Raw genomic sequence first — 11,451 nt, 5'->3', positions numbered from 1 at the left:
CTGTAAAGGATTTTATTTCTCCTTCACTTATGAAGCTTAGTTTGGCTGGATATAAAAATCCGGGTTGAAGTTTCCTTTCTTCAAGAATATTGAATATTGGCCCCCACTCTCTTCTGGCTTGTAGGGTTTCTGCAGAGAGATCCACTATTAGTCTGATGGGCTTCCCTTTATGCGCAACCTGACTTTTCTCTCTGGCTGCCCTTAACATTTTTTCCTTCATTTCAACCTTGGTAAACCTGACAGTTATGTGTCTTGGGGTTGCTCTTCTCTAGGAGTATCTTTGTGGAGTTCTCTATATTTCCTGAATTTGAATGTTGGCCTGCCTTGCTAAGTTGGGGAAGTTCTCCTGGATAACATACTGAAGAGGTTTTCTAACTAATTTCCATTCTCCCCATCACTTTCAGGTATGCCAATCAAGCATAAATTTGGTCTTTTCACATAGTCCCTTATTTCTTTCAGGCTTTGTTTATTTCTTTTCACTCTTTTTTCTCTACTCTTGTCTTCCCACTTTACTTCATTAATTTGATCTTCAATCACTGATATTCTATCTTCCACTTGATTGAATCAGCTATTGAAGCTTGTTTATGCTTCACAAAGTTCTCGTACTGTGGTTTTCAGCTCCATAAGGTCACTTAAGCTCTTCTGTACACGGTTATTCTAGTTAGCCATTCATCTAACCAGCTTTCAAGGTTTTTAGCTTCCTTGCGGTGGGTTAGAACATGCTCCTTTAGCTTGGAGAAGTTTGTTATTACTGACCTTCTGAAGCCTGCTTCTCTGTCAACTTGTCAAACTCATTCTCCATCCAGTTCTGTTCCTTTGCTGGCAAGGAGTTGTGTTCCTTTGGAGGAGAAGAGGCATTCTGGTTTTTGGAATTTTCAGCCTTTCACTCTGGTTTCTCCCCATCTTTGTGGTTTTATCTACCTTTGGTCTTTGATGTTGGTGACCTACGGATGGTGTGTTGGTGTGGATGTCCTTTTTGTTGATGTTGATGCTATTCATTTCTGTTTGTTAGTTTTCCCTCTAACAGAGCAGCCCCTCAGCTGCAGGTCTGTTGGAGTTTGCTGGAGGTCCACTCCAGACCCTGTTTGCCAGAGTATCACCAGCAGAAGCTGCAGAGCAGCAAATATTGCTACCTGATCCTTCCTCTGGAAGCTTTATCCCAGAAGGGCACCTGCCTGTATGAGGTATCTGTCAGCCCCTACTGGGAGGTGTCTCCCAGTCAGGCTGCACAGGGTCAGGGACCCATTTGAGGAGGCAATCTGCCCACTCTTGGAGTTTGTACTCCGTACTGGGAGAACCACTGCTCTCTTCAGAGCTGTCAGGCAGGGACGTTTAAGTCTGGAGAAGCTGTCTGCTACCTTTTGTTCAGATATGGCTTGCCCCCAGAGGTGGAATCTATAGAGGCAGTAGGCTTTTCTGAGCTGCGGTGGGCTCCACCCAGTTCAAATTTCCCTGTTGCTTTGTTTACACTGTGAGTGTAGAACTGCCTACTGAAGCCTCAGCAATGGCGGACACCCCTCCCCCGAACAAACTTCAGCATCCCAGGTCAATCTCCAACTGTAGTGCTGGCAATGAGCAAGACTCTGTGGGCGTGGGACCCTCGCCCTGGCCTGCTGGTTGCAAAGATCATGGGAAAAGCACAGTATTTGGACACGAGTGTACCGCTCCTCCAGGTACAGTCACTGATGGGTTCCCTTGGCTGGGAAAGGGAAATCCCCCAACCCTTGTGCTTCCCAGATGAGGCAACACCCCACTCTGCCTTGGCTCACCTTCTGTGGGCTGCACCCACTGTCCAACCAGTCCCAATGAGATGAACCAGGTATCTCAGTTGGAAATGCAGAAATCACCCTCTTCTGCATCAATCTTGCTGGGAGCTGTAGACCAGAGCTGCTCCTATTCCGCCATCTTGGAAGTAACCCATTACTTTGTAAAGTAAGCTTTCTACCCTTGTTGCCTTCTACTCTGTGACTCTCATAATGCATACATTGACTTTCTTGATGGTGTCCCAAAACATCCATGACTTTCTTCACTATTTCTTATTCTTTTCATTTTTTGTTCCTCTGACTGGGTAATTCCGAATGACCTGTCATTGAGCTCAATGATTCTTTCTTTTGATTGATTCAGTCTGCTGCTGAAGCTCTCCATGACTGTTTTTTCAGTACTGTCATTGCGTTCTTTAGCTCCAGAAATTTTGTTTGTTTTATTTTAATGGTTTCTATCTCTTTGTTAAACCTCTTTTTGTTCTTGTACCACTTTTCTGATTTTTAAAAAATTGTCAGTCTGTGCTCTCTTTTAGCTCACTGAACTTCTTTAAGATAATTATTTTGAATTTTTGTTTTTTGTCAGGCAGTTCATAGATTTCCATTTTTTTTAGGGTCACTTTATTTTGTTGTTGCTGTTAGTGCCATGTTTCCCTGATTATATGTAATCTTTATGGCTTTGCATTGGTTTCTGTGCATCTGAAGAGGTCTCTTCCATTCTTTACATGGAAGAGACTGACTTCTTGATAAGAAAAGCCCTTTATCAGTCAACCTGTCAAAAGGTTTTAGGCAGGCTAGCTGGTGGAGTCCATGGTGGGGTCTGAAGTTCTCTTGTGAGCTGGCTGGTGCCTGGGTCAGCAGGTGCGCCTGTCAACTGGGTGGATAAGCCTGGTACCTGGGTCCACTGAGGTGAGTCTGTCAACTGGATCTTCAGGGGCATGGTTATGGCCTGGGTTTGTAGGGACAGGTATAAAGTTTGTGTCCACAGGGACAAACCTGGAGCCTGAGTCCAAAGAGGCTGACCTACTGCTGAGGTAGGCCTTAAGCCTGAGTCACAGGGGCCAACCTGGCACTGGAATTAGCCTGGTGTTTTGGTCTATCATAATGAGCCTAAAGCCTGAAGCCACAGAGGCTGGCAGGGAGCCTGGGTCTACAGGGGTTGGTCCAGCACCAGGGTTTGCTGGAGTGGTCCTGGACCCTGAGTCCACTGGAGTAGGCATGGAACCTTGAACCACAATGACTGGCATGAAGCCTGGGGTTGGCCTGGCATGGAATGGGCATGGAGCCTGGGTTCAAGGGAACTGGCTTCATGTCTGGGGGGCCATGGGGAGATACCTAGAGACTTACTCTGTTGGGGCCAGTTTAGAAGCTAGCTGGGTCTGTGGGTGCTGGCCTGGAGGCTAGACTGGTGAGGCCTGCCCTGGAGCCTTGGGGCCCTAGGACCCTGGGGCAGGCCTGGAAACTGGGTCCACAGAGGTGGGCCTGGACCCTAGGTCCACTGGAATGTCATGCTCCAGGTCCTTGCCTGGTGCCCAGGGCCACAAGAACTGGCCTAAAGCTGGAGTCAGTGGGTGCTAACCTGGGGCTGAGGTGGTCCTCAAGCCTGGGGCTCTGGGGACTGGCCCGGCACTGGGGCTAGGTCTTAAGACTTAAGTGGACCTAGAACATGAGGCTGCAGGGGCTTGCCTTGGGCCTGAGTCTACTGGGGCCTACCTGGCTTTGGGGCAGACCAGAAGCCCGGGAACACAGATCCTGGCCTGGAACCTGGATCTGGAGGGCTTGCCTGGAGCCTAAGCTGTGGGGACCAGCCTGGTGTTGGGCAGCCCTAAAGCATGAGTCTGGGGATCCTGCCGGGAACCTAGAACTGTGGGGGCCAAACTGGAGCCTGGTTTCACTTGGCTGGTGCTGGGATCTACGGCAAAGTCAGGTGCTTCACTCTTACTGTCTTTTCCCATATACAGGGTTTCTCTATATATGCAATACTGTGCAAGCTTGGGGAAGGGGTGGTGTGGGTAATATGAAACTGTTCATTCTGCCCTCTTTATTGCATCTCTTCTTACATCTGTGCTACATCCAGGTGCTATAATCTCTCGCCTGGATTCCTTAGCTCTTGTGATTGTATTCTTATGCATAGACACATAAAACATCGATTGTGTTCAAATTGATGTTTCTGCAAGATGAGCTCCGCGAAGTTCTTCCTACTATATTGTAGATATCATTTTCATGGGTCATTCTTGCCATTCATCATGGTCATCTTAATTATTTCTTTGACAATTCTATATTAGGGGAACTTCCCTGACCCTCTTTGATCCCTAGCACCTACAACTTTTTCTTATATGTAATCTTAAAATTCTTACAGATTAAGTCAGAATTATTTGCATTGGTATCCATAAAATTAGAAGTTTGGGTTTTATTGCATGGATTCAGATCTAGCTTCTGAACTGTGTGCACAAGTTTTCAAAAATGAAAATTACTGGTTTATGGACATAGATGGTACTTAATGAAGGCTGGTACATTACTTACAAATGTCTCACCATTTAATTGTAATGAGATATTCAGGATGTTCATAATTGTTCCTGGAACTTTCTCCTTATTACACAAACTGTGAACCTTTTAAAGTTGGGGATTAGTTATTGTTGACCACTGCAGGTCTATTATCTACCATATGCCTGGAACATAGTTACTGCTCAGTAAAAAATGTTTGAGTCAATGAAGAATAGACAAATGAATACCAACCTCAAATTACGTAACATAGTGATGTTGAATTGCACATAGCATCTGATCCAAAAAAAAAAAAAACTCATTACTTATTAATGGGACAAGGAAAAGGAGAAAATGATATATCAAATTTTAACAATTTTACACACACAAGAAGACCTGAAAAGTGTAACCACTAGGCAATTACTTCGGCATAGCCTTCCTTCAATACTTTTCCAAATATGTGAGCTTTCTTCACGAGTCAACTCCTCTATACTTTGTAATAACTATATACAGAAATGAAGATAAGATAGGTCTGTATGTAGTCTATTCCCTTTATCTTGTTCCACTCCTCAATCAGCCAAAGTCAAATAAAAACTGACCAAAGGAGTACAATTTTTATTAAAATTTTAATTTTAATAAAATTTTAGATTGAAGTCTAAAAAGAAAGCACACCATGGTAATGTAACCAGGGTGGATCAGAGATTTTTTTTTTCTTCTTTTTTCTCGCTCTTTGGCCCAGGCTGGAGTGCAGTGGCGTGATCTTGGCTTACTGCAAGCTCTGCCTCCCAGGTTCACGCCGTTCTCCTGCCTCAGCCTCCTGAGTAGCTGGGACTAAAGGCACCCGCCACCATGCCCGGCTAATCTTTTGTGTATTTTTAGTAGAGTTTCACCATGTTAGCTAGCAGCAGGGAGCAGGAATAGTTCCCTCAGCACTAGAGTTGCAGATGGGCTGCCGTCAGTGGACAGCACAGATTGAGAGCCTGGAACAATGGACCCATCAGCTCCACCAGATTTCCTCCCTGCCTTGTAGGATCAGCCCAAAACATGAGAGTTGTGATATCAGTTCCTACCAGAAAAGTGGCCAAAGACAATTTTTAAAAGATTTTGAATTGTTTTAACTGCTGGAGTGAGGCAGGAAAATAGGGTCTGGAGACAGGGAACATAAGACTGATTCACACTTCAGGTATGAGAGGAAATATCCTCTCCACAGGGCATACAACGAGTAAATGACTTTGTAATTGTACTTCATTCTCTTCATTTACATAGAAATTACCTTCTGGGAATTTTCAAAGAAAAGTATAGCAGAGATGCAGATTTATTCAGGTGTTCAAACAAAATAACTATTTCTCTCTTTTTCCAGAGCTCATCTGATCTTTCTCATCAGTCCTCATCTGAGCTGCAGAGAGAAAAGATTTAGTCCAGTTTGGAAACCCCAGTCTGACCTAATAATATAAAAATTATCTTGAATAATTCTCAGTCATTCAGACATTGCCTCTTTCCTCACCCCAGTGCTCTAAATAGACTCCAACACATACACAGATGGACTCCCCAATAGTATACAGTTGGAGCAGAGAGTGTGCATCATCTGATAGCAACAGAGGAATGATGAGTCTTAGATATCTCTGCACAAGTTCTTGCAGAGTCCTCAGCTCCCTGTGTTTCCACATAATGCCCCTATTTGCCTGGTTACTGTGCTACCCATTGTCATATGAAGGTGAATTTTTCAGCAAATGAACTCAGCTTTCTCAGGGCTCCTTACTTGGTTCTACCTCAGCTTTTGCTGGGTCCATTTCTCTTCCTGAGGTCTGGCTGCAACTCCTACCTGAGCCTCAGCTTGTATGCGCCCTTAGATAAGGAGCATTTTACCTGTACTGTAATGACACTCTTCCTTTACCTAAGCTGGTCAGCCAGGACAACTGACTATTTTTGACATTTCTCCTGAGGAAACTGAAGATTTTTGAGCATGTTTATACTACATAGGGTTGGATGGAGACTCTAAAAGGTCATTCTCAGATCCTTCACTCTGGCCATGTGGCCACCCAGCATTGGTTGTGGATTCCCAAACAAGAAAGAGGCAAAAGTCCCTTTTTGTGTGTGGGTGTGTTGCTCTTTGCATTGTCTTCGAGTTATTTACCATGCCTTCTACATCCAGAACCTTTGTGCAGAGATAGAACCTTTGTGCAGAGATAGTGGTGTCTCCTTGTGTGTCTCCAGTCTTCGATGGCCATCTGCCTCCCACAATCCAGCAAAACTAGAAAGGACAAATTTTCCCGTTATTTTCCCTTATAGGTAAGGAATTCTCTTACAGAAAACTGAAAGATCCGATCTGCCAGGCTAAGATTTTGACATGTTTAGTAGTTAATACGTTAGCATATCCTTTTGTATTTTGATAAAGACTGTGCTCCAGTGCTATTGTCCTGCTGTAGTCGGGAGAAAGCCGCCTTTAAGAAGCAAGGTTGGCCGGGCGCGGTGGCTCAAGCCTGTAATCCCAGCACTTTGGGAGGCCGAGGCGGGCCGATCATAAGGTCAGGAAATCGAGACCATCCTGGCTAACACGGTGAAACCCCGTCTCTACTAAAAAATACAAAAAACTAGCCGGGCGAGGTGGCGGCGCCTGTAGTCCCAGCTACTCGGGAGGCTGAGGCAGGAGAATGGCGTGAACCCGGGAGGCGGAGCTTGCAGTGAGCTGAGATCTGGCCAGTGCACTCCAGCTTGGGTGACAGAGCGAGACTCCGTCTCAAAAAAAAAAAAAAAAAAAAAGATGCAAGGTTGGTGGAAGACCTTCTGTTCTTGAAGGAATCTGCTCTCTTTTTTCCTACAGGGAGTCTCAGAACTCAGCCTAGGAGGTGGGTGGCTGCCAGGAACAGGGTTCAGATGAAGAAATGAAATACATGAGTATATTTTCTTAATAATACTCTCCCTGTTCTAGGAATGTGAAGTGCTTGATGAGGTCTGTTCTGTTCCCTCCTTGAGTTTCCAGACTTAACCTTGCCATCTAACAGCCCATAGACCATCCCCTCCTCTTCTCTTTTTCCTCAGAGTACCTGATGGCTTCCCATAAAACCTGAGCTCAATGTTAATGTGAGGAGTGAGGAGGAAAGCATGTGAATGGGAAGAACAAATGATTATATGACAACCAGAGGCAACTTCAGAACCATCTCAACTATGACTAACAAGGACAAAGGTACATGTACAGTCCCATCAAAGCTTTGTTTCTACAAGAAAGTGAACTGCTGCTTTTTCTTGCATGCAAGTGAAAAGAGAAGAGTCTTTTCATACTTTTCTTATCTCTGTCATGAAACCAGGAATGTTGTCAACTCATTTCTTACTTATGTTCAGAAATTCCAGTGTGTTTTGGGTAGTTTAACAGAGGTGTGTAGTACATGAATAACAACAACAGTAATAATTATAGTTCTTCTAAATGAATAGAGTGATTGTGGTTTGGGGTCTTGTCTTGGTGAAAAACTACACTGGCTCTCTTAGATGAAAAGCTATGTGAGGCGGAACACTCACTTTGCATATTTCCCCCACAATAGTCATTTGTATAAATAGTGACTAATTTAATACACAAAATCAAGGCAAAATTACATTTTAATTTCACACTATTAAAACTGGGGCAGTCCCTGCTGTGTTCAGCTTGCAGTATTGCTTTTCAGCATTTCATAGTCCATTTATCCTGGACTTTTGTGATGTATTGAAATGTAAATGAGAAATAGTGTGAAAGAATCACAAGCATTATGCCTCTTAAATGGTGGTTGTTAAAAATAGCCTTTAGAGGAAGTTCAACAATTACCAGTTACGTCACTTCCTCTGGGATCTACCAAGCCGTCTTGATCAGAACTTCTTTGATGGCGGGTGGCAGGGAGGGTGGGTTGAAAATATTCTGAATGGCCAAGAGATACACCTTGCCCTTGGAGAGTGTGAGCCAGAATCTTTTGACTTTTAAGTAATTTTGTTTTTGTTTCTGTTTTTTTTGAAATGTGGTCCTGCCCTTTGGTGTGCATAACTTAGCTAATGATGGATACATTTGAATAGGGATGTTCCCCATCCTGTGTCCAAGTGTTCTCATTGTTCAGTCTCCACCTATGAGTGAGAACATGCGGAGGGGGAACATCACACACCAGGGTGTGTCGTGTGGTGGGGGCAGGGGGGAGGGATAGAATTAGGAGATATGCCTAATATAAATGACGAGTTAATGAGTGCAGCACACCAACATGGCACATGTATACGTATGTAACAAACCTGCATGTTGTGCACATGTACCCTAGAACTTAAAGTAAAATAATAATTTTTTAAAATCCTTAAAAAAAAAAAAAAATTGAATAGGAAGCCCAAAACTCTTCTCAGAAGGAAAGCACAGAAGTTCACCACTCCCCCAACTCTGTTCATTGCAATTTGAAGTTAGGGCAACATTTCATAGTGGAATAAAGTGACCCTAACCAGAACTTGAGGGCAGAAAAGAACATCTTTCAGTCCTTAAGGGAAAGGGCGATGACCTAAGCTTATGGCCCCAGGCTCACGGCCCAGGGCTGATTCTTACACAGGACATGTTCCAAACAGGAAGCCCCTCTAGACTTAGCCAGGGTAAAATGCTTGAGAACAATGGCTGAGCATGTAGGTCTGATCTTGGAGCCCAAGATGGGCACCATCATGACTTGGATAGAGATCTGAGAGCCAGCAGGACATCCCTGTAGTGATGCAGTAGCAGCCACCAGAGTTCGCCTGAGTAGCCATGTGGCTGACACTACCTGGTGTTTGGAAGAGGAGATGCCTCTATTCTGGACCACATAAACCCCTGAATGCAAGTGGAAGGAGCCTTGATTAACTGAAAGCACAGTCAAGAGATGAAAGCATGTTTGTATTCTGAATTTGTGAATGAGTACACCCAGGTTACAAGTCAAACCATAATCACAATGTATTGAATTAATGTATTGAATTACTATGCAACTTGTCTGGGTGCTTCTAGGAGTATAAAGAAGTTTAGACCATGGTACCTGTCCGCAGGAATTACTGCTGAATATTAGAGAGGTATTTGCAGTCAAAGAATAAGAGAATATATTGAAGGTATCAATTGTGCAAAAATAATTATAACTATTTATAATTATTGTACAGTAATAATTATAATGTTCTCTGGGCATCAGACTCTGTTCTTAGTGCTTAACATCTGTTAACTCACTTAACCCTCACAGTAGTTCTGTTATCTCCATTTCACATGTGAAGACACTGAAACATTGAGAATTTAGGTAAATTGCCAGTGTACTTGCAGGATTAAGGTTGGTCTTGGTGCATGGCTATATATAAAGTGAGAGGTACTTCATATGGAGAGAAGGGAGGGTATGGGTCAGATACAAAGAACACTTAGAGCACAACCATCAAGTCCACGTCTGGAGCTGAAGTTTGATATGTACCCAAGTCTTTACTGCTTTCCAGGGTTGCATTGCCTGGCATTATACCAAGCCACCAGCCAGAACATCTTGTGAGAACACCTTTTGGTTCTTCATTTGCCCTAGTGAAATGAAGGGCGTTTCAAGCCACTGCACGATTGCATGTTTATCCCCTAAATAGTTTCATTTTGGTTGTTTGGGATCACCCAGTGCCCGGAGGTATTGATCTAGTGTCACTCAAGCAACTAAAATAAATACTATTTTGTTACACTTCCTAGAAGTAATTTAGACACTGGATGACTACGATGAATTCATCTACTCTCAACAAGATGACACTTCTGGGCATCTTTAATGATTAAGCAATGGCCGATTAATTTTTTTAAGCTATTCTTTGTAAGTGGTAAGATAAATAACTTTATGGAAGTTATATGGTCTCCTTCTCAGAGGATAACCAAAGCACCTTCACTTCATTTTCATATATTTAGCTCCTTATCAGTTTTTCAATTCTATCCTCATGTTTGTATTCAGCCAGCAAATATTTAACAAGCACTGGAGATTCAGTAATGAATGGGACACTATCCTTGCCTTTAAGGTACACATAGACTAAGAGGGATGGTACACAAATAATCAAGCAAAGTAATCAAAACAGTGTTAAGAGTGCAATGCATGGGGGCAAACACAGGGTGATGGGAGCCCAGGGTGGGGAGTGGCTTACTCAGTGGTGGGAGTCAGGGAAGTCCAGTCTGAGAAGGCTATATTTGAGCCAATTGAAGGAGGAGTAGGATGTGCCGGACAAAGAAAGCAGCACATTTGAAGTCCTGGTAAGAGAAATTATGATGTGTTTTTGGAAACTGAAGCAATCCAATATGTCTGGAGAAGCTAATTTTATGTGGAAAATGGCTTTGGAGAGCATGGAATATGATGAGACCAGGGAGGTATTTGGGTTATATCCTGTGGTCCTTTATAGCAAGTTAAAACTTGTTGAGTCTATTGTGAGGACCAACGGTAACTGTAGAAAGGCTAAGGGCAGGAATATAATGAAATCTTTAATATGTCAAAGAAAAGATATCCTAGTTGCAGCATAGTCAATGGTTTGGGGCTGAGACTGGGGGGTAAGCCAATCATGTACAAAGTTACAGCACTAAGTCAGCTGAGAGATCATAATAGGCTGGCCTTAGTAATGGCAGTGAAGATAAAAAGAAAGGTATAGATTAAAGAAGAAAAACCGATTAATCACCAATTGGAAGTAATGGACAAAAGAGAGAAAGGAGGATTTCCACATTTCTGACTTGACTGGATGTGTGGTTGGTGATATGACTGTATGTGATAGGGAACCAATTGAATTTGAATTTATTTAGGAACCACCATTTATTTATGTCTGGTTGACTGTGACTGCACTGATCTGGAATTGAGGGGCCAGGGGTGGGGATAGGGATATGGTCTCAATTGCCATGATGAATCCGGTCATTGTCAGCAAAGAAATGGGAACAGCAGCCATGAGACAAGACTGTTCTTTTAAGCCCTGACCCCAGAGCGTGCCCAAGGAGGTTGTTGGTGATCCTAAAGAAAGCAGACTCAATGGAGTGAAGGTGGTAGATATCAGATCCAGGTGGGCTAAAAAATGATTGGTAAATCAGGAAGTAAAGCCAATAAAGGCAGGCAAACTCTTGCTAGAAATTTAGGAATTTATGAGAGAGGTTGTTAAGTTGGTGTCTAGTTAGCTTTTTTTTTTTTTTTTTTTTTTTTTTTTTTTTTTTTTGTAGAGACAGTGTCTAGCTTTGTTTCCCAGGCTGGTCTGGAACTCTTAACCTCAAACCATCCTCCTG

This window comes from Trachypithecus francoisi, unplaced genomic scaffold (genome assembly GCF_009764315.1).
Source record: "Trachypithecus francoisi isolate TF-2019V2 unplaced genomic scaffold, Tfra_2.0 Lachesis_group1, whole genome shotgun sequence".
NCBI lineage: Eukaryota > Metazoa > Chordata > Mammalia > Primates > Cercopithecidae > Trachypithecus > Trachypithecus francoisi.
The sequence above is the reverse complement of the archived record's forward strand: the minus strand, read 5'-3'. Positions refer to the sequence as shown.